General features: G+C 38.0%; 1 long non-coding RNA gene across 1 annotated transcript; it reads left to right on the forward strand.

Annotated features, from left to right (window-relative positions):
- The first annotated feature begins 2265 nt into the window (after positions 1-2265).
- On the forward strand, positions 2266-24212 carry LOC127813554 (uncharacterized). The gene is made up of 3 exons (XR_008026120.1): positions 2266-3050; positions 11264-11340; positions 24026-24212. It is a non-coding gene; the product is annotated as an uncharacterized LOC127813554 (long non-coding RNA).
- Positions 24213-25597: the final 1385 nt, after the last annotated feature.

Raw genomic sequence — 25597 nt, forward strand, 5'->3', positions numbered from 1 at the left:
TAAACTATATTTTAGCTGTTCCAAAAACTGTCTCCCATTTAAATTTCTTTCAGCGTCATAAATCTCGTTTTAAGACGTTTGTTAATGTCTTACCGTTTCCTTAGATATATCATTTCGAGGTACTCCCTTCCATTGATTCGGCTATTTAAAATGATTAAATTGTCTTTTAGACCCTTAAACTTGACTTTTCTAATATCACGAAATATGTGATATTTTAATATATTACTTATTTTGGTTTGGGGTATTATAGTGCGAGATGTTCCTTCCGACCCAAAAGGGAGGTGGTCAGATATGAGCTTGCAACAGTAAGGAATGAACACCGATGATCAGTCAGTCGGGGGGGGGTGACTAGCACTTGCAAGCACTCTGATGCTCCAATAAGTAAGAGAGTGAAGGATAGAGTATCAGTCAGCTAGAGAGGAACTTACCTTTTGGCTTTAAAGAGAGTTGGTTTATACAGAAGGATGAGAGGTCCTTCTACATGCATGCGTTGTGCATTTGCAGGGTGATGAGATTGGATATCTGATGCCGATGGGGGTCCCTGACGGTGGCATGGTGCTGACGAGACCTTTATTAATGTGGATGAGATCTTCCATTAATGAGGATGAGATCTTGAGCGGGCGCATGAGTATCCAACATGCGACTGCAATGATGCTAATGCAAGCTGGCGCAGGGCTAGGATCGGGCTAGGGGTCGAGATTGGGCTGCGGGCCTGGATTGGCCAATGATAGAGCTTGATTGGATTGGGCCAAAGGCTCGATCTGGGTCGATACTGTCCAAAAAGTAAAATAATTAGGGCGCCCTGGGTGGGGTCCAGGCTTCACCGCCTTCGTTTGAAGAGAACTTGAGTCCAATAATACATTAGTAATGAAGAGCTACTCGAGTCTCATAACTTACTAGGCCTTAGTATTAAAACCAATTAGCTGTAATTTAAAATTAATTCTCAACCATTACATGCAAACTCCCATTATCTTAAGCCTCAGGTGTCACCATGAAGTTTAATATAATAACACACTTTACCTAAATTCTTTCATGGTTTGACGCCTTCATCAATCGATAGGTTGTCAACAAGCACCGCTTTTCTCTTATTGGATCCCGAGTTATGTAATATAGTAAATTAATATTCATGACAAATATAGATAAATGTGAGGTGAATCATATATGCAGGCTCGTCCACCACACCTTAACTCGAATTTTGGTAGTCTATAGTGGTTTCTTATAGGACCCATCTCGAGACTCACACGGTCAGAAATTCACAGCCTCATGCTTAGATACTTTCCCGTCATCATATGCAGGTCATAATAGAATGATTTACACACAATAATTATTAAACCCTCACCAAATTTATGTTTATCATTTTAATTGTAGAATTTCTTTGAATTGACAAAATTATCGATGTTGCGTCTTGAAACCCTCTAACCAAAATCATCATAAAATAATATAATAAGGCTTGAGAATAATTTCAATAAATATTGCCAAATTGATTTTAGATATATCTCACATACGTATTTTTCCTTGGATAAATAAATTGGTAGAGTTTCTATAATTTTTCTTCTTATAGAGGGGGTGTAATTTGGCTATCAAAAGGCCTTAAATAGATAGGAAAAAAGAAGCTTGGTAGCCAAGGCTAAGGGCTTCCCAACGCACGCCACATGGTGCCACCCAGCAACTACGCATGAGCTCCCAAAATAGTGTCATTTTGACGTCTTGTGGCTGAAATAATTTCAGCCTTTTTTCTCCCATGCCCGCGCGCACACACCTTGGCTCAAACTCACATCACCAAGTTACCCCCCCGCACGTGTGACCGCCTATGCTACAAGCTCCCTCAATATTATATATGTTCATTTTTATTTTAAAAGTGATTCTATCTCTTTTATTAAAAATAAATTCCAACATTTCCCTCATCAAACCCAAGACCTCGTCCATACCTTTGCACGCACAATTGCTAGGCCACAAACTTCCTTGTTGCACAACCTTAACAAATTAATTTTTATACTAATTTTAAATTATATTTTAAAATTAAAAAAATCTATAATTTTTTTCCAATTCAAACAAAATAAATTAAATATTTTTCATTAAATTCTTTAAGTTCATAAATAATTAATAAATTATTTTTTATAGACCACTTCTTAATTAAATCACGATAATCTTTCTTAATTATTCCAATCAAAGTTCAATCTCATGAGTTGTCAATTAATCATCAATCAACCATTTTAAGTACAAAAATAAATTTTTATTCTTTTCTAAAATACCGGAAAGTTCATCCTCTGCCTCCAGATGCGCTCTCTCCTCTCCCTTAAACCCCAATCCTCCGAATCTGACAACTCCTCCACCTCTTCCTCCTCCCTTTCCGGCAACATCCGCCGCCCCAACACTCACCTCAAGTCCATCAAATCCTCCCCATCCAAACCTCCTCCGGCGAAACCAGAGTTCTCCACAAACCCCGTCAAAACCCTCGTAAATCCCGCAAATAATCCCAGCGCCAATTCCAGTTCCCCCAGTCTCACCACCAAGCTCCGGTTAACCAGCAAACTCTCTCCGCCACCACCGGCGCCGTCTCCGCCGTCATTCCCGCCTGAAGAAAGGGAAAATAGGATTTGGGGGAATTCGGTTACGAATGAACCCCCAGGAGTTGAATTCTGGCAGCAGGGGAAAATCTTTGTGGGGAATCTTCCGTTATGGATTAAGAAGCATGAACTGGCTGAGTTCTTTCGCCAATTCGGGCCAATAAAGAATGTTATACTGATAAAGGGCCACAACGAGACTGAGAGGAACACGGGGTTTGGGCTACTGAGGAGAAGGCGGCAATGAAGGCGGTGGATTTTGATGGGGTGGAGTTTCATGGGAGGGTGTTGACAGTGAAGTTGGATGATGGGAGGAGGACGAAGGAGTGGTCGGATGAGAGACAGAGGTGGGTGGAGGGGGCAGAGGAAGTAGAGTACAAGTCCAAGTGGCACGAAGAGAGGGACCGGTTGTGGAGGGAGTTTCGGAAGGTTTTGGAGCCGGAGAATTGGCGGGCTGTTGTTCGAGCTTTTCAGAGGGTTGAAAAGGTGTTGCTTCTTGACATTTTCTCATTCCTGTTTATAGGATTACTTTGAATTATAATTCAGGGTCTGGTTATGGTTTTTGGCAGAGTTTAAGGTCCATAACAATTCAATAGTCAATACCGAAACTGTTACATTTGTTGTTTATTTGATTAGTTTGTAGTTTAAACTCACACCAAATAGTGACCATTCAAATGGATACTTGCTGGCGATGATGTTTTGGGTCTGGTCTGGCCATGGAGTTTTAGCAGTTACCATTTGATTAAAAGAAAATGGAAAATCCATAATCAAATCATTGTTAAGCTGTTAGTTACGGTCTTCCTGACTTTTATGTGCAACAGAAGTCATTTTGTTCTTCTCGCTTTTGAGCAAGCCCTTGATGTTCTTTATGTCATTGGATGCTCTTGAGAGGTTATTTGCATGTGTTTTTCAGCTTATATATGGATTCATTATCATACTATCTCATGATGGCTCAGTTAAAACTTTTCTTCTTTAACAATTCTCTCTCCTCCACTCTAACGAACTTCCTGCTGATTACTTTGTCTTTTTATAAACTGAAAATTTGTAATTGAACTGGCATTATGAAATAACTTTTCTATTGGAGGCTTTCTTCAGGATTTGGGGTTTATGCCACTGCCACTTCCATGACCACCTCCTTGCTGTCTCTCCCTGCCTCATGGTAACCTCTCGCAAATAACTTTTCTATAATTAACCTTAAACGCTTATTAAAATGCTATATGAAATTGAACTTTCGAATCTTCTAAACTTCTAAAACAGATTACCACTTACAATCCAACCGATTCTAATAATGTATGAGTTTGGTATTAAACATAGAAAATACTTCAAAACCATGGGGATTGGCGGAAATCTAAACGTTAGATCAATCCCAAAACCTCCCAAGTTCTCAGGGCGACCCCTGCCAAGGGCATGGAATGCAGCTAACCTACGGAAGTATTACAGCAAAGTAACAATCTCACGATCATCCCTGAGAATTGTTTATGGTTCAAAGAGTACTTGAGTTAATTTATTTGTTGAAAGAAGTTAAAGTCTGATTTTGTGTTTCTTACTTAGATTCAATCTTATTATTTTCTTTGATTATGCCGTTGTTTCTTTAGTTTTGTTACATGGCATATTATCCGGTTCTACATCGAGGTCCTCTTACCAATAAAATTAGATATTCAATTTAGATGACTTATTATCTGGTTCTACACTGAGGTCCTCTTACCAATGTTTAGTTCTTTTGCAAGTCACATCACTAAGATGTGCCTTGGCTTAGACAGGCTAGGTCAGTCCGCCCACCTGTGCCCGGGCTAGTCCTGGCGGGCGAACCTCGAGTCACCCTTGTCTCCCTACCTAGGCAAGCTTGGTCAGTTCGCCCACCTGCGCCAGGGCCATTCCTGGCGGGCGGACCTCGGGTCTCGTCATCTCAGACTATTAAGTCGTGTCCTGCCTAGCTAGGCTCGGTCAGTCCACCCCCGAGTGCCCCGGTCAATCAGCGGGTGGACCTCGGGACATCCCGGCCTCCTCAAACCACCTTGAAACAAATGCACCCGCCCGACCTAGTGCTGGAAGTAAGAAAGAAGACAACAACAAAATATATTATGCACAATCAAATTGACATACAAAATCAATCACGCGCAACAAATAGCCGAGCAAAAATGTCCTTTAAAGAATCAAAATTGTAGAAGACTTGCATCAATAATGTAGAAAATCGAGAAAAGATTATTTATTACATTTCCTGACTCAATCTTGGAAGGAAAACAGAAAACAACAGAGGAAATGCACTCAACAAACGAACTAACATCGAACAAGGTAGAAAATCAAGGAAATATTGTTTATTACGTTGAAGTCAAAATTATAGAAGAAATGTCGACCTGTACTACAAATTTACAACAAAAAGAAAGAGAAAATAAGAGTCAGGGTTCAGCAAGTTTGGGGGCAGGCTCAGACACAGGCTCAACAACTGCTTTAGAAGTGAACTTGAAGGTAATCGTGTGATCGCCAGGCTGGTTGGCATCCTTCACAGGTCGGTCCCCCTCGGCGTTCGGCATCTCTACCAAGGCCTTGGCCTAGCCAACTGGATCTACCAAAGGCAAATCCACGAGCTGACTAACCATAACCTCTTTGAAGGCACCGCAGGTTGAGAAGTCAGCCTTAGGAAAAAACACTAGAGCTTGGGACAATGCCTTCGCAAAACCATCCAGGAATTGGTTAACGGCCTCGTCCTTCAAGCTCTCAACCTCGGCTTGTACCGTGGTGCATGTTAAAAGGTTGTCTCGAGTATATGGTATAAGAAGAAGATGATGGCAGTAGCAGTGAATGATGGCAGTACGCTAGAGTTCCTTTGAAGAATTAAATAGAAGTTGTAACCCAAAAACTATAATTAGTAATAAGTGGGGGGTTAAACTGTAAATATTTAATGTCTTCTATGGGGATATCTGCCTACTCTATAAATAGAGGGTAAGGGGGTGTGTGAGAGTGCTGAATTAAGTCTCTTTCTATTGTAACGAGTGTTGTATGTTCTCTGAGAGGAAATGCTAGATTTTGTGGTAGCTTTTGTAATCTTGAGAGAGAACCAAGTGCTGGGTGTACTCGGAAATAGGGAGGATGTTTTCTTGCTGCTGTATTGATTGATTCTCTGAATAAAGACTGCTCTTGGAGGGGGTTTTGAAGACTGGATGTAGGGTTGCATCATATGCAATCCGAACCAGAATAAATCCGTGCTGCTGGTTTGATTGTTTCTTGTTCTTATTTTCATTCTGTTTGATTGCTTAAGTTTTCTATTTCAATTCCTATTAACACCGAGAGGATTTGTGAGTGTTGAGAGAGGCCTATTTTATCTAAGGGTAATTTCGCATAGTCTTAGGTTAATAGCGCTACCTAAGTCTTCAGCTTGGCAACCTCGAGCTTCGCTTGGTTGGCATGGAGGACAGCGGTGGCAAGGTTGGCCGACAGCTTCATTGCCTTCTCGGTCCCTTCTAGAGCAATGGCTTTGGCAACTTGGGCCTCCCCCTTCAACATCGACAATTTCTCCAAATTGTGCTCTCGCTACTGCAACAACTTCCCGGAGCGGTCCTCAGCTCAAAGAGCCTGGTCATCCGCATTGAAAACCCGCTTCCGCAACATCCCCATCTCGATGGCCACCTCCCCCCTCGATCACCTCCTTGTAGGCTCGGCTGACCCGCTTTGATTGGGCTTGGAACTCCAACTCCAACGTCCAGCAAGCACTGGCGATGCGGGGGGACTGCATCTCGGTCCAACGACACATCCCCCCAACTCCAAGCTCCATTTCCCTTTGCTGGTCGGAGGGGAGGGAGAGATGATCCTCCACAAAGGCCTTGGGTCGAAACTCCTTGCTCTAGAGGCCTCTCGCATCGGCCTCGACGTTATCACAACCCCATAAGCTGGGCCTCGATAGAAGTTGCTCGGCGCCCGATGGTTGATTGATGACCAAGCTTGAGGTCTTGGATGGCCCAGACTCCTCCTCCTAAGCAGTTCTCGGCCTCTTCCGTTGCAACGGGGTTTCCTTGGCATTGGCTTGCTCCTCGGCCCGATGAGAGATCGTGCCTTTCGAAGAAGTAGGTTGGGAAGTTGAATGGGGAGCCGGCATTGGGTCCTTAGTTGACACGGGGGCCTTGGACGGCTAGGCACCCTTTTCTAAAACAGGGGCCTTCCCGGCGACCACCTTGCGCACCAACCTCGAGTTGACCTTAGCCCCCCCCTTTCCGTAGCATGCGCAACCTCACCTCCTCGGTAGTCATCTTGGGGGTCATCTCACCTGAAGTAGAAAACAAACAAGGTAAGCAACAACAAACAGGGTAAGCAATAACAAGAGTTAGCCAGAAAAGAAAAGCAAGACAAAAACTGATCCATATAAGCGGCTAGACCCTCTTAGTCATTCCCATACTTAACAAGGGTTGAGCTCTCCAATACTAGGCAATCCTTGAGGAGATCCACCGTCAGTTGGTCCTCTGAGCTTAAGCTTCGATATTCCACCCCTATAATGGAGCTCAACTCGTTGCTCCAGCACAAAGGGAATTTGGTGGCCGCGTTCTCGTCTAAGAAGAAAGCAAATACATCCTACCGAGAGGCCACTTTAAAGTAGCTGGCTTTGAAATTCTTATAGGAGTTGTCAAAGGTCTTTAGCAACTTCCTCCTTGGCAACCCACTCAAAGAAACGCAGCTACCTTTGCTGATGCCCTTTGACTGGAAGAAAGAAAAGAAGACCCTTGTGCTTACTTCTCGACTTAAAAAGCTTGACAACACTTCAAAGGCCCTCGCAAAGGCTCAATTGTTTGGGTGCAGCTGGGTCAGGGCGACATTCAACATTACCAACACCAAGCACTGGAACTCGGTGAATGGGAGTCGAAGACATGTAAAGAACGTCTCGTACATAAAAATCGACCCTAAGCCTGTGGCCATGAAGACCAACTCCTCTTCCTTACAAGGTCGACACTCAAACAAACCCTCGTCTTCAACCGCTAACAAAAGGATTCGTGAGCTCAACACGGCGACGCTGTTCGGGGAGTTGTACATTGAGGCAACCTTGGACACGTCCTCACTCACCCAGCTATAATCACGACTCGCGCCAAAAAAACGGACTTGAAGGTGATCCAACCATGGATCCAACACCTACACTACCTCGGGGAACCAGAGAAAACAGAGCTGTTAGCAGTCGATACCCCATTCCTACTTCGATCTATGTTTCAACTACCCAATCATTCCCCTAGGCTCAATTAGCAATGCCCGATGACCAAGTGCCAGATTATTCGCCGGGAGCTCTCCTATGACAATTATGGAAACACTTCCTTTCCCAGAATCACTCCCCAAACTCGCCATAACACTCGATAAACCATCATAAAGTAGCAAAAAGAGCGGAAGAGTGAAGAATCCAAAGAATCAATTTCATGAAGTTACTTGTGGAAACGAGCGGAATCTGTAGGAGAAGAGTGAAAGGGGGAACTTGGCCCAAACACATGAGTAATCGAAGGCAGGAAGAATACAGAAGCTCTTGGGAAATTAGGGTTCAGAAATCAGTCGCAAACGCAGTAGTAAGACGCGGGAAAACGGGCTATAGGTGTCCTTATATAGATATCGCCCAACGGTTGCGATCTAGGCCCATCCCAAATAACAAATCAATACCGTTCGATGCATCCAACGGACAAAGATCAAGCGTCGCCAATCACCCATGGAGATCGCGCCACCGGTCACGACGCCTGATACGCATTGAATGCCTTGGGTTAAAACGACGGGACAACTCCTTATCCACCCATGACGTCACATCTTTTGGAACTGACGCCTCGAATTTCAAAACCGCATGCGCTTCTTGTCAGTGCCCTAGGAAGCACCCCACCGAACTGCCAAACTCGACCCCAACAAGATCGACCCGTGGCCAAGATAAGTCGAAGCACCACCTCGGTTGTGTTCCAAGCTTGGATGCTCGCCCTTGCAAACATTTGACCTGGGGGGCTCTAAACCGTACTGATCCATTGGGCCATGTCCTGGCGGCAGGCCCACAACTCAACACTTAGCCTGGTTCCCAAGCTAAATCTTGGCCCAAGAGCTTGGATAATGTTTTCATTTAAACGGAGATTTTTGTGCCAGTAACGAATTCTATCAACCCCGAACAACACAGACACCGATCCTCATCAACTCGCAATCTTCATTAGATCCAAGATCCTCGAGGATAATCCCTATCATTACCGTGCATCTCGGCCCTTTGTTGTCCCATGACGGTCGGCGATGTGCAAGGTACCTCAATCTCTATACAAACCAGGCTGATTACAGGCCAAGGTATGTTCCTTCCAAGCCTTACCCACACTCTAGCATTCTGGATCCTCACTGACTTGAGCATTGTAGTACTTGCAGGTGCCCGCCACCCCCCACCACGCAAATTGTTGGATCACGACACTCCGCCACTATTGCAACCAGTTCAATCAATCTCATTGGGTCAGAAGGAGCACTTCTCATGATAAATAGCATGAAATAATTGAACTTTGTCTACAAAAGGAGCCAAATCAAATTGCTCTATGTTTCACCATATCCCGAACCTATGTCCAAGAGTGAGTTGCTTCCCCTACTCCCACTCTAGGTTGAAATCCATCAGCCTGGTAAACACATTCCCAAAGACCCCCAACTACATATGAGATGACCATGGTTTCATGTAATGTGAAAAAGGTCAAACTTTTATGCAAATTTGAACAATTCTTATCCTTTCATGTAACTCAAAAGAGAAACATATTTTGTTTCCATGCCAAGTTTTAATAAAAATGAACCCTTAGCAACGGCTGCCCAATAGTCAATTTCTTAGAATTTCCACATTGGCAATACACATTAGACCTCGACAATCAATTGTGGTGTTGATTCCCTTATTGTTCACTGACCTGGAAGCTGATCCAACAGTTAACTGTAAAGCTCCTACCATGTGGAAACTCCATAGTTGATTGTGCCTTTGGCTGTCATAGTCCCCTGGCGGCCATGCTGGTAGCCGATCTTGTTATAATTTTCTTGAAATTATTGAGGAATAAACCACAAATATATTTACCAAAATTTCCACAAAATGCCTCGTTAAATAAATCCTCAATTTTGCATAAAAAGGTATGCGGTATTACATTAGCTAAGGCAAAGCCAAAAAGAAATAAAGATTTTGTTACTTGATTGGGTGAGTGATTGAAGAATGCACTGTTTAGTTGTACTTATAGGTCCTTTTCAATATGCAGCTCTTTGGTTTGGGTAGAGAAGATCGACACCACTTAATCTATTGAAAATAATATTTTCATTTATGTAAAAAAATCCTAATGGGCAAAGAATTAAATTCATTAATTGGTAGGTAATAGCATTGAAATGTGGTAAAACCTTTCATTTACCAAAACCTCATTATAATGGTCGGATTCTATGTTATTGTTGGACATGATACATGAAATATTGCATTACCCATTTACTTCCTCAAGTACTGAGTTTCAATTTTCTTTATGAATATTTTAGGTTCTTATCTAAAATGTTTGAATTTTACATTCTGTAGTCTCCTCCATTACACTGAAAATTTTCATATATATTTTCTAAAATATTCTTTTGAGAAAGGTGGAAGCTTTAAAATTGTCGGTAAAGAGGAGTAGTTTTCTAGATTCCTTTTCATTTTACATCTTAGAGCAATAAGTTTGTCAGTAACTAGTATAGTATCTTGATTAAGAAGTTGACTTGTTAAAAGATAACTGAAGAAGTTTCTAACGTTTGTACAAAAAAGCGCCAAATAATAAAAAGATAATTCAAGAAACTTCTTGTAATATTTTGGATGTTGGATGCTAGTAGGAAGATTTACAATTATTCTTGACATATGTGTTTGTCATATTATCTTGTATTAACAACTCAATGGTATCTAATATGTACAAGCATACTTTGAAACAAGCATATCGACTCGAGGTAATTTGAAGTTGCTCGTTTTTGCTGTGTTCTTGTTTTCCGAATTGATTGTTTATTATACTCTGATTCTGTTTTGATGTTTGATTGCCATTAAAGCGTGTTTGTGATTTATATTGTTTTTGAGAGATTCAATAGATAGAGATACTATTATGTCTTGTGAAATCATTATGGGATGATTAGTGGGAGTGAATGCGTACTCATATATTCGTAGGTTGATTAGAGATAATTAATCTCATATATAAGCATAGAATCAAATGACCATCAAGAGAGGCTTTCGGTTGACATAAGATCATTGATTTTCAACTTAGGGCAAAAAGCGGCAAACTCGAGTAATGAAGGATTAAATCATATAAAGAACGATGGTGAACTCATGAACCCTAGTACTGTGGATTATTGAATTTTGAAATCAAAAGAATTGCTCTTGTTCGTCCATAGTTTGTGAATTAGTTCTAGTTAGTGTAGAACCAACTGTTAATAACCTTATAATTGTGTGTGAGATTTGTTAAAGTTAAGCGTGATTAAAGTAGAAGTCAATAGCCAATTCTTGTGAGGTTGATACTCTACTCATCATTATACTATTTGTTACGATATGTCCACTTGTGGAATAAAATTGGCAAACAATTGTTAAAGCCATGGGCGGTCCTGAAAGTAAGGGATTTCAGTGGCAGGAATTCTTCTCATTCTTATTGTATATTGACATATTTCTGTTGAATTAACTGATCCTTTTTAGGGTTGCTCTTTTATTTTCATTTTGTCTTGCCTGATTGATTAATTTCCTCTCCCTTTTTGATGCAATCCAGATGCTGTTCCAAAGAAACTTGTCAAGCTAATGAATGTGCCTTGATTGACTATGGAACAAGTAGCCGGTCACTTGCAGGTTTGTTATATTTGGTTGTGCATATTTCATCTTATATGAAAGTTATTGATTTCCATATCTTAGATGTATATTAATGCACATTGTCTGTCTTCAAATGCCTTTTAAGTTTGGAATAATAAACACTAAACAAAACTTGCCAAAAGGATTCTTATTTTAATATGTTCAATTTATTAAAACAAATTTAGTATGTATTAAATTTCTTGAATGCTGCTACTTTTTGTTTTTTTTTTTTTTAATTTTTGGATGTTATACTTGTTGCATGTATATATGTTTTTGAATATTGTACTTGTTGCACATGATATGATGGATGCTGACCTTTTTACATTATATGAAAATTTTGATATTTCTTAGATGAGTTTGCTTGTGAACTGCTGGATGGATGATAAGTGGTGGTTGAAATGCTTGTTTGTTAGGTTGATCATTGTTGGATGTTTCTTTGTGAATAGATGGTAGGGGATGGTTGACCATTAAAGTGGATAGTAGATACTTGTTTGTGAATTATTTGTAACTGGTTAACAAAATTGGGAATAACCAAAAGGAGGCAGGGTATTGTGTCTTTCATTTGTTTTTCCCCAGTGTTTATCATCTGATTTGGTGCTTTTATGCATTATGATTGAACAAAGTTATTGGTGTTCTATCACATTCATGGCATTTATAAACGCTGACAATAGTGTACCAAAACTGGTGTTCAAAAGCTATTACCAGCGATTATAACAGCCGGTAATTGGTTCTGCCATTTGTAAACACTGGGAACTTTTCTGGCACTGGTTTTTTCCTATGTTTTCCTTTAACATCGGGGATAGCATACCTGAAATCTTTTTGCCACTTCCACTGGCATTTTGAAAAAAAAAAAGAGAAGAAAAAACCCCTTTTTTTGTACTGTACACTACGGCAGATAACCCGCCTCAAGTGGAACTACAATTAGGAGGAATAAAATTGAACATCTCAACTGGGACTAGTTCACTCATTTAGGGCCTCTTTCTTTGCCGTTTTCAACTCGTTTTCAATTTTCAATTTTTCAAAATAACGAAAATGTGTTCTCTTTACTATTTTCAAAAACACATTTTTAAAAACAAGCAAAAAATTTGTAAAGGAAATGGAAAACACCAAAAAACCGTTTTGGCTATTTTCAGCCAAAACACGGTTAAAATTGAAAACACGAAAAACGCAAGCGTTTTTCTTCTCATGCAATGCTGCCGACCATGCTCCCATCTCCTTCTCATTTCCTTCTCTCTTCCAGACTCCCTCACACTCCCTTTTCCTTTTCTCTTCCAACAAGCAACCTAGTTCTTCCACCGCCATTGCCATCACTGTCACTGTCCTCCAAGCCTAAATCTGCCACTACCACTGCCATCAGTGCCATTGCCATCACTCGTCACTGCCCTCCATGCTCAGATCTGCCATCATCGCCCGCCATTGCCCTCCACGCTCAGATCCACCGCTGCCATGGCCTACCCACCATTGCTTTCCACGCCCAGAAACACATTTACATGTTGATTAAATCAATTGAGGGGTGAAAAGTCTCCCCTTGGCTACTGTGTTTTCAAAAAATATGTATCATATATATATATATATAAATGTATTATGATGGATTTCGTGGATGGACAGAACGATAATGAAGAAGAAAGACGGAAGGCGTTGGAAAATTTCAGGAAGAGCAGGCATGCACAATGTATTAATATATATATATATATATAGTTATTTTGTGTTGAAAACATGTTTCTAATAATGTATTAAAATACTTTGTAATTTTAATACATTATTATATATAATTAAATCATCAATTATTTTTGGTATTATATTTTAAATTTTTTAAATTAAATTTATAATTCATTAATAAATATTTATAATTTATTTTAAGTCAAATTTATTGAATAAAATATTATAAAATATTTTTTCTTAAAATCTTAAAGTGAACGCGTTTTTCAATTTTAAGAAACATTTTTTTAGAATGACAAAAAGAACATGTTTTTAGCAATCTCAAAACAGACACTCAAAACACAAAATTGAAAATGAATTCAAAACTGAAAAATGAAACACAAAAAGAACATCACCTTAGTTTTCCTATGTAGGGTTTCCATGTATGGATAGGTATCAACACTAGAAAAATTTGTTGCTTTCTAGATGCAAGATTAGGATTTATTTGAAAATTTGCATTTAATTGTATAGAAAACATGCCTTTGTTTTCTAAAACCATAGAGGGTCTAGGTGGAATTTAAAGTAAAATCATAGGAAACTTGTTGGGCGATAAATGCACAATAAAGACTCACAAAGATCAAACCACATAAATCAAAAAACTTCCGATAGAACTGAAAGGATTAAACTCCCAACACAACCATGGCAAACATATACAAGATATACAGAACAGAAGCATAAACAACATAAAAATAAATAACACAAAGAGGACGAGATTTTTACCGTGGTTCACCTAAAAAATTTGAGCTATGTCCACGTTGAGCTCTGGTATGAAGAGCTCACTGCACTATAAAGAAAAAGAGTACAATCGATTTACATCAACATATAAGACTCTCTGTACATCACTAATCTTGCTAACAAAATCGACCCAATGATCACAAATTCAAGATCAAAGGTCTACAAATTAAGCTAGTGAACAAAGAGAATATACAGAGCATTTACAGAAGACAAAAATAGAGAATAGAATAATCTCACTCGGACCCTTAAGAGAGGAAACCCCCTCAAAGACTCTCGGCCAAAAGCGACAGAAATGAAACCCTAATCCCCAATGCCCTTTTCTCCCTCTCTCTTTCCCATCAATGATCGAATCCTGAGGCAGCACATAAATAGCCAAGATGGATGGCTGAGATAACCCGAGATAAAGCAAGATTGATGGCCTAGATTAGCTCGCGATAAAGCAAGATGGATGTACAGGATCAGATAGAGAAAAGAGACTTGGGCAGGCCAGCTGAAGGTTGCCGCGTGGTCTTCTAGCGGGTTGCCAAAAGGCAACGGGGTTGCCCCGCTACCCTCCTCCAGCTAGGGACCAAAACGGCATCACTTTGATGTTTCATAATAAATAATAATCTCCACCTTGAAGCATCAAAGTATCAGTAAACTCCCAATCTTGAAAAGTGAAGCATGCTTCAATTCTTACCTTCATAGCTCGTGTTGGTTGATAGTTCAACCAACTCCAACATGCAACAGGTCCAAGCAGTGCTTGAACTTGGTTGCAGTTAGAACTTTTGTCCCTATGTCAGCTGGGTTATTCTCTGTAGGCATCTTCAAAATGCTCATAGTGCCATTAGCTATTAAATCTCTAACATAATGATACCTTACCTCCACATGCTTGGTTCGTTCATGATATATCGGGTTCTTGGAGAGGTGAATGGCACTTTGATTGTTTGAGAACACAGCTACTTTGCTTTGAAGCAAATGGATCTCCTTGATTAGACCTTGCAGCCAAATAACCTCTTTGAAGGCATCAGTCACAACTACATATTCAGCCTCGGTGGAGGACAAAGCCACCAGAGGTTGAAGTTGGGATTTTCAACTGATACAATTTCCACTCAAGGTGAAAAAGCATGCAGTTGTTGACTTCCTTGAGTCCCTATCACTTGCAAAGTCAGAATATACATATCCCACAAGATTAAGAGTATCAAATCTTCTTTTATAACACATGCCAATGTTTACAGATCCATTAATATATCTTAACATGTATTTCAGTGCATCCCAATGAGTTTTTCCAGGATTTGACATATATCTACTAAGCAGAGATATTGAATATTCAAGATCAGGCCTAGTACTAATCATTGAATACATAACAGTTTCGATTGCATTGGCATAGGGGATATCTTCCATTTTAACTAATTCTGAATTAATTATAGGGCATTGAGATTTAGATAGAGCAAAGTGTCTAGCTAAAGGAACTCTTACAGTTTTACAGTTATGCATACCAAACCTTTGAACAGCTTTAATAAGATAGTCATGTTGATGAATTTTCAAAGTTGATTTACTTATTTCTCTCTCTATTGTCATTCCTAGGATTTTCCTAGCAGGTCCTAGATCTTTCATATCAAAATTAGTGTTTAACATTAACTTTAATTCACTAATTTTATCTTTGGACGTATCGATTATCAGAATATCATCTACATACAACAATAGATAAACAAGGATATTAGAGAGAATGAAGTAAAAGTAATTATCATATTGACTTCTTACAAAACCAATCCCTAGAGCAAAACTATCAAACTTTTTATACTATTGTCTTGGGGATTGTTTTAAGCCATATAAGAATTTTTTCAGTAAGCATACATGTTCAGGATGAGTATGATTAACATAACCAGTTGGCTGAACTATATAAATACATTCATCAAGGTCACCATGCAGGAAAGCTGTTTTTTCATCTAATTGTTCTAATTCTAAATCAAATTGAACAACAATAGTAAGTATCATGCGAATGGTCTTAAATTTGACTACTGGTGAGGAGATTTCATTGTAGTCTATACCCTCCATTTGAGTGAAACCCTTAGCAACTAATCTAGTTTTGTATCTAAGTAGATCAGTGGGAGACATACCTTCTTTTAATTTGAACAACCATTTGCACTGGATCAGTTTTTGTTTCTCAGGCTTAGGGACTAGATTCAGGTGCCATTTATCTTTAGGGAGTTCATTTCCTCATCCATGGTTTGTTGCCATTTGAACAAATCTTTAGAGCTGATAGCCTCCTCATAAGAGGTCGGCTCACTGCTCCCTAATTCATTCCCAGTAATTAAAGCACAGTATACTAAGTCAGAGTAAGCATACCTTGACCCTCCTGCTCCTATCGCGGGCTAGCTGATAGCCACTGAGATCTTAGGGTGAGCTATGATGCTCCATCTCAATCTCAGGTTCATTCTCTTATTCCTCTTGATCATCATCTTGATCAGAGGTACTTTCATCATGAGACATAGGCAAGGTAGTATTCGATTGATTTTGATCAGGTGAGGCTGGAGCAGCTGGCAGGTCATTACTTCTTGCTGGTTGCTCCACCTCAATCTGAGACCCCTCTAACACAACAAAATCATCTAGGTTTTCCTGAGTGTTTGTTTCTTTTAGGTTGTTGGTTTTACAAGGGAAAATATTTTCATTGAAGATAACATCTCTACTGATTATAATTTTAACTCTAGTAGATTCCCTATCCAATAACCTATATCCCTTGGTACCCAACAAGTACACATTTGATAGACCTAGGTTCAAGTTTACTTTCAGACTTATGAGCATAGACTTCACAGCCAAATACTCTTTAAGTAATTTAAATTTAGTTTCCTACCAGTCCAATTTTTCTTAGGGCATTTAAAATTTAAAACAGTAGAAGGACTTCTATTTACTAAATGAGCTGCAGTGGATAAAGTCTCATCCCAAAATGACTTAGACATGTTAGATGTGAATAATAAGCACCTAACTTTTTCAAGTAGGGTTCTGTTCATCCGTTCAGCTACCCCATTTTGTTGGGGAGTGTTCCTAACTGTTCTATGTCTAAGTATACCATGATCATTACAGAAAGTATCAAAGGCTTTACTGCAGAACTCAAGGCCATTGTCAGTCCTAAGGGTTTTAATTTTCCTATCTATTTGATTTTCTACCATTGTTTTCTAGGTTTTAAACTTCTCTAGGGTTTGATCTTTTGATTTTAATAGAAATACCCATACATTTCGAGTAAAATCATCCACAATAGATAGAAAATACCTGTTACCACCAAAGGTGGGGACCTCAGAAGGCCCCCATAGGTTAGCATGAAGATATTCCAGGCATGCCTTCGCCAGGTGAGTTTTCTTATGGAAACTCAGCCTATGTTGCTTGCCCAGAACACATGGTTCACAAAAGTGGAGGGACCCAACAAGCACTGTTCCAAGGTAGCCTTGATTTGACAGTGCTTGAAGACCTTTCAGGCTCATATGGCCAAGCCTCAGGTGCCATAGATCTGTTTTATTAGTATTAGCTATGCAGGTAGAATGCATGTTAACAGGGGAAGAGTAACAACCATTTAAAATGTAGAAGCCATTTTTCTTAGTATAAGACAAAATAAGATTATCATCTTTAAAAACATGCAGGAAACCGTTTTCTGCTCTATATGAATAACCTAACTCATCAAGTGTGCCAAGAGATATTAGATTTCTTTTTAAGCTTGGTACATACCTTACATTAGTTAAAATTATGGTTTTATTGTCATGCAATTTTAAAGATATGCTACCTATTCCTTGGACACTACATGACTGATTATTACCCATGTATACAGTATCAGTTTCTCTCTGATTAAAATTTTGAAACCATTCTCTATTTTGGCACATATGAAAAGATCAACCAGAATCCATTACCCATTCATGTTCAGCAGATAAACAAGAGACATTAAGTACTTCAGCTAAACAGTTAGAGGTTCTTGCATTTACATTTGTATTTCCCCCCTATTTTTGTTTTTTAATATAATCATAGCAATATTTCTTAATGTGACCCTCTTTTCCACAGTGATAACACTTTCATTTTTGTTTACCTTTCTTATCATTTTTCTTATCCTTTTGCCCTGACCCATTAGTGTGATCATTGTTACTGGTAAAGGATTTTTTTCTCATTCTTACTCTTTACAAACAAATTATTTTCAAACCTTTTAGATGTTCCTAGTTCCAGTTCCCTAGCTTTAATACCCGAGATAACAAGATCCAAACTAGGAACAATGGTAGTATACCTTAATGCATGCTTTACTATATCATAGTCATCAGGTAAAGAATTTAACAGAATCATAGCTTCACTTGTGTCACCTAATGCTTGATCAATACCTCTAAGTAATAATGCAAATGTAGTGAATTCATCTATGTTTTCATCCATTGACTTAGATGTATTCATTTTGAAATTAAACAACACGCCTTTCAAGTATACTAAATTAGGTGCAGACATTACAGAGTATAATGAATTTAATTTATTCCATAAATCAATAGGATTAGACATACCATCTACCTTGCGTATGACAGTGTCACCAAGGTGAAGGAAAATGAGATTGAATGCCTCTTCTCTTACCTCCTGGGTCCTTGCAAGCTGATTTGGTGACCATTTTCGGTCATCAGCTTCTAGTGCTATCAACACCTTATGATGGGAGAGCAGAACTCTCATTTTCTTTTTCCAGCTTCCAAAATCTCTTTTGCCATCAAATATTCTGATTTCAAATCGGGTAGACATCATCTTCACCTTGCACGAAGGTAACTTAAAGTGGCTCTAGACTCTTATTGAGACACACACAGCAAAACTCCTATTGACTTAGATTCTCAGAAAACCCTAAACGGACAGAGACCACAAAACAGACGATAACCCTAGATTTGAAACCGATCGACTCTGAGAGTATTCAAGCCCTAACAGCGCTATCAAAGATAAAGGCTCTGATACCATTTGTTGGGCGATAAACGCACAATAAAGACTCACAAAGATCAAATCACAGAAATAAAAAAACTTCCGATAGAACTAAAAGGATTAAACTCCCAACACTACCACGACAAACATATACAAGATATACAAAATAGAAACATAAACAACATAAAAATAAATAACGCAAAGAGAACGAGATTTTTACCATGGTTCACCCAAAAAATTTAGGCTACGTCCACGTTGAATTCTGGTATGAAAAGCTCACTGCACTATAAAAAAAATGAGTACAACTGATTTACATCAACATATAAGACTCTCTGTACATCACTAATCTTACTAACAAAATCGACCCAATGATCACAAATTCAAGATCAAAGGTCTACAAATCAAGTTAGTGAACAAAGAGAATATACAGAGTATTTACAGAAGACAAAAATGGAGAATAAAATAATCTTACCCGGACCCCTAAGAGAGGAAACCCCCTCAAAGACTCTCGGCCAAAAGGGACAGAAATGAAACCTTAATCCCTAATGCCATTTTCTCTCTTTCTCTTTCCTATCAATGATCGAATCCCGAGGCGGCACATAAATAGCCAAGATGGATGGCTGAGATAACCCGAGATAAAGCAAGATTGATGGCCTGGATCAGCTCGTGATAAAGCAAGATGGATGGACAGGATCAGATAGAGAAAAGAGACTTGGGCAGGCTAGCTGGAGGTTGCCGCGTGGCCTTCTAGCGGGTTGCCAAAAGGCCATTGGGTTGCCCCGCTACCCTCCTCCAGCTAGGGACCAAAACGGCATTACTTTGATGCTTCATAATAAATAACAAAAATATAAGGGGTTTTTGGCTTAACGAACGGGGGGTTTGTGCAAGAAAAGAAAACCACAAGGCCAACCTTCAAAGACATTTTTAAACCATAGGGGGTTCGGTGCCACTAACTATAATCTTTTACATATGCATGTAATAACATGAATAAGCAATTACAATAAGTAATGGGTAGCTGTAAAAGACACTCATTTCTCCTAGCAAGAAAAAAAGTCGCTGGTTTTACTCTCAGTTCTCTAGTGTTATTATTTCAAAATGTCTATGTTGGTATAAAAACTTGATACAATTATTTAACTGAAAATTGTGGTTATATTTTTGTGTCACATGTATTTTCATTCTTTTTTCCCCTATGATCATTTAGTTTCTTATTTAATCATGTGGACTTCAAATAAAATAAATTTGAAAATTAAATTAAATTCAGAATGCCTAGAAAACCCTACATTTATTGATTAGTATTGATGTGCATATATGAAGAAAAAAATTCAGAATACCTAAAAACCCTTGATCCTACTACTTTACAGTTCTCTTGGACCTTGTATTTCTCTTACAATCAGTGAGCAATACAAACTAACTTGTAACTCTTGACTGATCATGGAAGATCTTGGTTCAATAATATGTACTATCTCTAACCCTGTAAGATGTGTAATAGCACAAAAATATGGAGTAAGAATTATGTATGCTCAAGTAAGTATAACTATCTATATAATAAGATACAAAGGTTTTTGAAATGTCTCAAATGTATAGACATTTCAATGACTGGGATCATTTTTGATACATTTGATGGTTGAGATTAAATTTTACATTTCAATTTCCTGCTCTACCTATCTATCCTCTCTCTCTCTCTCTCTCTCTCATTGACCCACCCACTTACTCCCTCATTCACGGCCTCTCTCTCTTTCTCTCTCTCACAGACCCACCCCCCTTCGTCCGTCGTTCGTTGCTATGGCCAGATCTCAGAGGTATGTGATGTTTGATCTATGTGTGTGTTTGTGATGTTTGCTGTGTATATGTATGTGTGTGTTGTGTGCGTGTGTTCTACCGGTATTTGTGTTCTGTGTTGTGTGTATATATCTATATATATATATGCAGTGTCAGACCTAAAATTTGGGGGTCCTGAGGCAAAATGTAAAAATAGGCCCTCTAGTACATCCAAATTTTATTTTTTTATAATAAAATATAAATAAATAAATAAATAAATAAATATTTACACCATATCAAAGAATAAAATTTAATAAAAAATTAAATTATCAATTAAAAATTACTTTAATAGACAAAAAATATCAATCAGTTCGAATATTTTTTTCTCAATAGCCAATCTTGTGACATAATTGCCAAATTCAGCCAACATTAATAAAATAGACATACACAAGCTATCCAAATCTCTAAATGCATTATGTATCATAAACAAAACGAAGTGAAGGAGCAACTAACTGCTGAAAGTAACATCAATAAAATAGATAGGCAAGCTATCCAAATCTCTGAATGCATTATGCATCATAAACAAAGCAAAGTGAAGGAGCAACTAACTGCTTAAACTTGAAGCAGATCTAGAGACTGGAATTGGAGCTTTTGAGAAGTAGATCTGAAAGACTGAATCTGATGAGCCAATCGGCAATTGAGAGGTAGCGATCCACCAGCAACAAGCGACGGAGCAAGGGGCAGCGAGCCACCGACCACAAGCACGAGGGCGAGCCAGTAAGGGCAAGTGACAGAGCAAAGCAGTGAGAGGCGACGCTTGCTGGGCTAGCGACGGAGCAGCGAGCCACCGGCCATGAGGACGAGGTGAGCCGGCGAGGACGAGCGACTGCCGATCAAGTAGCGAGAGGCGAGAGAGAGAGGGCGAGAGTGAAAGGGCGATGGCGAAGGGCGACGGAGCAGCAAGATGAGAGAGAGGCAATGAGCGACTGACGATGGATCAGTGAGAGGAGTGAGGGCGAGCCGCCGATGACGATGGAGAGGGCGAGTGCGAGGCGCGACGGAGTGAGAGAGGCAGGGCTAGGGCAGTGAATGAAAGAGAGGGAGGGAGAAAGGTTGTGAAGAAGGGGGTGGGCGGCCAATGAGCCCTTATAAATATGGATGTTTTCAATTTATAGGCCTCTAAGTAATGCAATTTCCATGGGCCTTGAGGCAACCACCTCATGGGCCTCATGAAAGGTCCAGCCCTGTATATATGGGTGTGTGCGACGGATGTTTGCTGTGTATATGTATGTGTGTGTTTTCTGTATATATCCATATGTGTGTATATATCTATATCTATATATATATATATGGGTGTGTCTAACGGTCGCGAGGTGGGTCGGCTGCCATCGTGGACCCATCCCGCGGCCGTTGTAGAGAGAGAGAGAGTCCTCCGATAGCGGTGGGTCGACGGCCGACCTTGGCAATGGCGGTGGGTTGGTAGACTGTTTTCACCTCAATCTCTGTCTTTTTTCTTTTTTTCTGTATTGTTCCTGGATACCACATATTTATATAATTTATAATTTATATAATTTGCTTAGGGTGAGTTGAAAAATAGAAGTTGGAATCTTTTCTTGAGAACTGAAATTTTTGGTTGTTTTTCTTTTGGTTTCATTTGAGATTTTGTTGGTAGTTATGTAAATGAGGGAAAAGTTAAAATATTTTCTTGGGTTGGAATTTGTAATGGAGTGTGTCGAATTATTCAATTTGGTTCTATTTTGTGTTGGGTTTTATGTTATTTACATACATACATAGTGTAATATACATACATATAATATAGAATGAGTTTGTCTTTGTTTTCAACTTTTGTCTTATTATTTTAATTATAATTGGTGTAATACAGTAATATACATACATACGAATTTACATTGGGGTTCCAAAAATTTTGAATGCCTTTTTTGTGTGAATCTTATTGGGCAAGCTGAATTTAATCTACTTGGGTGAATCTTATTATTTCATTGAATTTAATCTAATTGTTATAGGTTTTCATTGAGTTGATAATTTTTCTATTTCAAGGAATTTATGCTTCCAAAAATGCAGATTTTGAAGTACGGTTTCGTTCTTTCCTCCTGTTGTGTCTTTGCAGAATTTCAATAAAATCCCCTTTTAATTGAAAATTTGAGTTTTCTTGATGCATAATTTAGGGCAACATCTTCTTCTTTTTGAACTCTGTGCTTTAGGCCTTTTGGTATAATACGTATAATTTAAGTGTCTTCTTTTTTTAAATATGTATAATTTAAGTGTCTTCTTTTTTTAAATATGTATAATTTAAGAATTTGACATTTATAGTTATTTTTTTTAAATCATGGATGATCAAATACTATTTTTAGTGTAAAATTTTATTCAAATAATAATATAAAAGTAGGAAGTTTAATTTAAAATTTAAAATTTTTATTTTTAAGTATTGAATCTTTAATACTTAAAATTTTTTTATCGTCCATGATTTAAAAATATTAAATCACAGCTTAGTGATTGCTAGACAAAGTAACTCTATCTTATTGAGTTACTTATAGATAGATATTCAATAATTTTTATTTTATTTTATTAATTCTATTTTTTATTTTATTACAATAAAATCCTTTTTAATTAAAATAATATAAAAAAATCATATTCCCCTACCATGCGTGGTCGGGAGCTCTTGGGTTCTTTTTGTTGATGGCCGCGACCATGTGTGTTTGTGTGTGTGTATATATATATATATATATATTGGGGTGTGAGTGTGTGTGTGTATATATAGACGTGTGTGTATTCGGGGGTTTGAGGGTGGCCATGGTCGTCGCGGCTGCACACCGGTGGAAGTGGGAAAGGTGTGAGAGAGAGATGAAGTAGATGGGTGGCTGCGGCCGTGGTTGTGGTTGTGGAGAGCAAGAGAGAAAGAAGATGGTTGTGGAGGGTAAAATAAAAATTTTGAAAATTGTTGGTGAATTTTGACGGGAGTGGTTGTGGAGAGCAAAAAAATTAATTTTAATTTAAACTCACTCAAAAAAATGTAGAGTACTGACATTTTAATTTCTTTTAGATTGCATAGTATTGATTGTTGTGTATTATTTGATATTTAATTTTTTTTATATTTGATTTGTTTGGAGTTATAGAATACAGAGTGATATTTAATTATAGAATACAAACAGATATGTAGAATATAGGTTGGTAAAACACTTGCTGAATCTGTATAACTCTAATTTTTATTTTTTGTTCAGTATTTGTAATTTTTTTTACTTTTATATTTTAATTTACAATATTGGTAAACATTATAAATTTTATATGTTTGTTTCTTATTTGAGTTTTCTAGAGTGTTTAATTTAAGTAAAATTGTTACAAGGTCTTTACAAATTTTAATATAATACGTAAAAATATATAATTGTATTTTAATCTTAATATTATTTATATCATCGTGGTGTCCTTTAGGCATGGGTATACGTTAGTATGTAAATAAAACACATAAATGTTTTTAATCATGAACAAACCTTTCATGTTTACAGAAATCTTTTTGCACAAATTATTTATTCTTTCTTGATATTTTTATCTTGCTGATGATGCAATTAATATGAATTTGCAGAAGTATCGAAGCTACCAAAGACAAATTTCTGAATCAAACACTCAAGCTCGGCCTATTAGTAAAAGGAGCAAGATCAACAAGACTTATCAATCAACATTTGCATGTATGCAGCCTGTTCCTTTGTGGAGACGCCAACAGCAATCACAAAATTTGGAACAAGGCAACATGATTCCATCACTTCAACACACATATACTGACGGCTATGTTCCAGCTGAAGCTCCCAAATTTGATGATCCACCTTATTCGTTCTAGAAAGTTTTACTCGGCAACTTATCATACAATTTAGGTTATCTCTATAACCAATTAGTGGAAGTGCATATAACATGTCCTATATTTCAAGAATTGAATTGAATAATTATCAAAATAATTTATTATTAGTTGGAAATACTTCAACTAGCCTCTTTTAGTGGTACAAATTTTACTCAAATGGATAAGTAAAAAGAGCACATTTCTACTACATTTGGTGGTAGACTCTAGCGACAGTGATTATATTGAGTTCATGGCTGCTGAGGCATCAGCTTATTTAGATTTTAACAGTGGCTCAATAAATGAAATACAATATGAAAGTGTCAATCTTGTGCTAACTTTGAGTGGCAATTTTGGTGATGGTCATTTGGGTCAAGGAGTTTCGTCTTCTATTGGGGTTCAAATTACAGGAAGTGCTACTCAAAATTGGCACAAGACTGATACTTTCATATTACATTTCATTCATCGAGTCACTATTAAAATCTAAATAAGTTGATGCCTCAATAGTCATGAGCTTAGTATAATCACTGTTGTTAGAGTCAATATCACCAAATGCGGTAGAAATATGCTCTTTTTGCTAACCTAGTTGGATAAAATTTGTATCATTAAAGAGATTGGCTAAAGTATTTTCAACTAACAACAAATTGTTTTGATAATTATTCAATTCAATTCTTGAAGTATATGGCATGTTATATGCACTTTCAAGAATTGGTTTCTTGAGATAACCTAAATTGTATGATGAGTTGCTGAGTGAAACTTTCTAGAACGAATAAGGTGGATTATCACCAAGTCTAGGAGCTTCAGCTGAAACATAACTCTCACTATGTGTGTTGAAGTGATGGAAAAGCCAATGATGGTGAGACATTATCTGTAATTTGAACCCAAATAGAAGATGATACTCTTTAGGCCAAATGACCATCACTAGAATTGCCGCTCATAGTTGGCACATGACTGATACTTTCATATTGCGTTTAATTCATCGGGCCACTGTTGAAATCTAAAGAAGTTGATGCCTCTTCAATAGTCGTGAGCTTAGTATAATCATTGTCGCTAGAATTAATACCAACAAATGTGATAGAAATGTGTTCTTTTTACTTATCCATTTGGGTCAAATTTGTACCACTAAAGAGGTTGACTAAAGTATTTCTAACTAACAAATTATTTTGATAATTATTCAATTCAATTCTTGAAATACAGAGCATATTATATACACTTCCAGGAATTGGTTTCTTGACACAATAAGAAAAATGGGTTTTAACATGAGAATTTTTTTGTCGTCACACGTCGTTATTGACTCCGCGAATAAAAGTATTTAATGATAGGAAT

Source organism: Diospyros lotus, chromosome 11, assembly GCF_014633365.1.
Source record: "Diospyros lotus cultivar Yz01 chromosome 11, ASM1463336v1, whole genome shotgun sequence".
Classification (NCBI taxonomy): Eukaryota; Viridiplantae; Streptophyta; class Magnoliopsida; order Ericales; family Ebenaceae; genus Diospyros; species Diospyros lotus.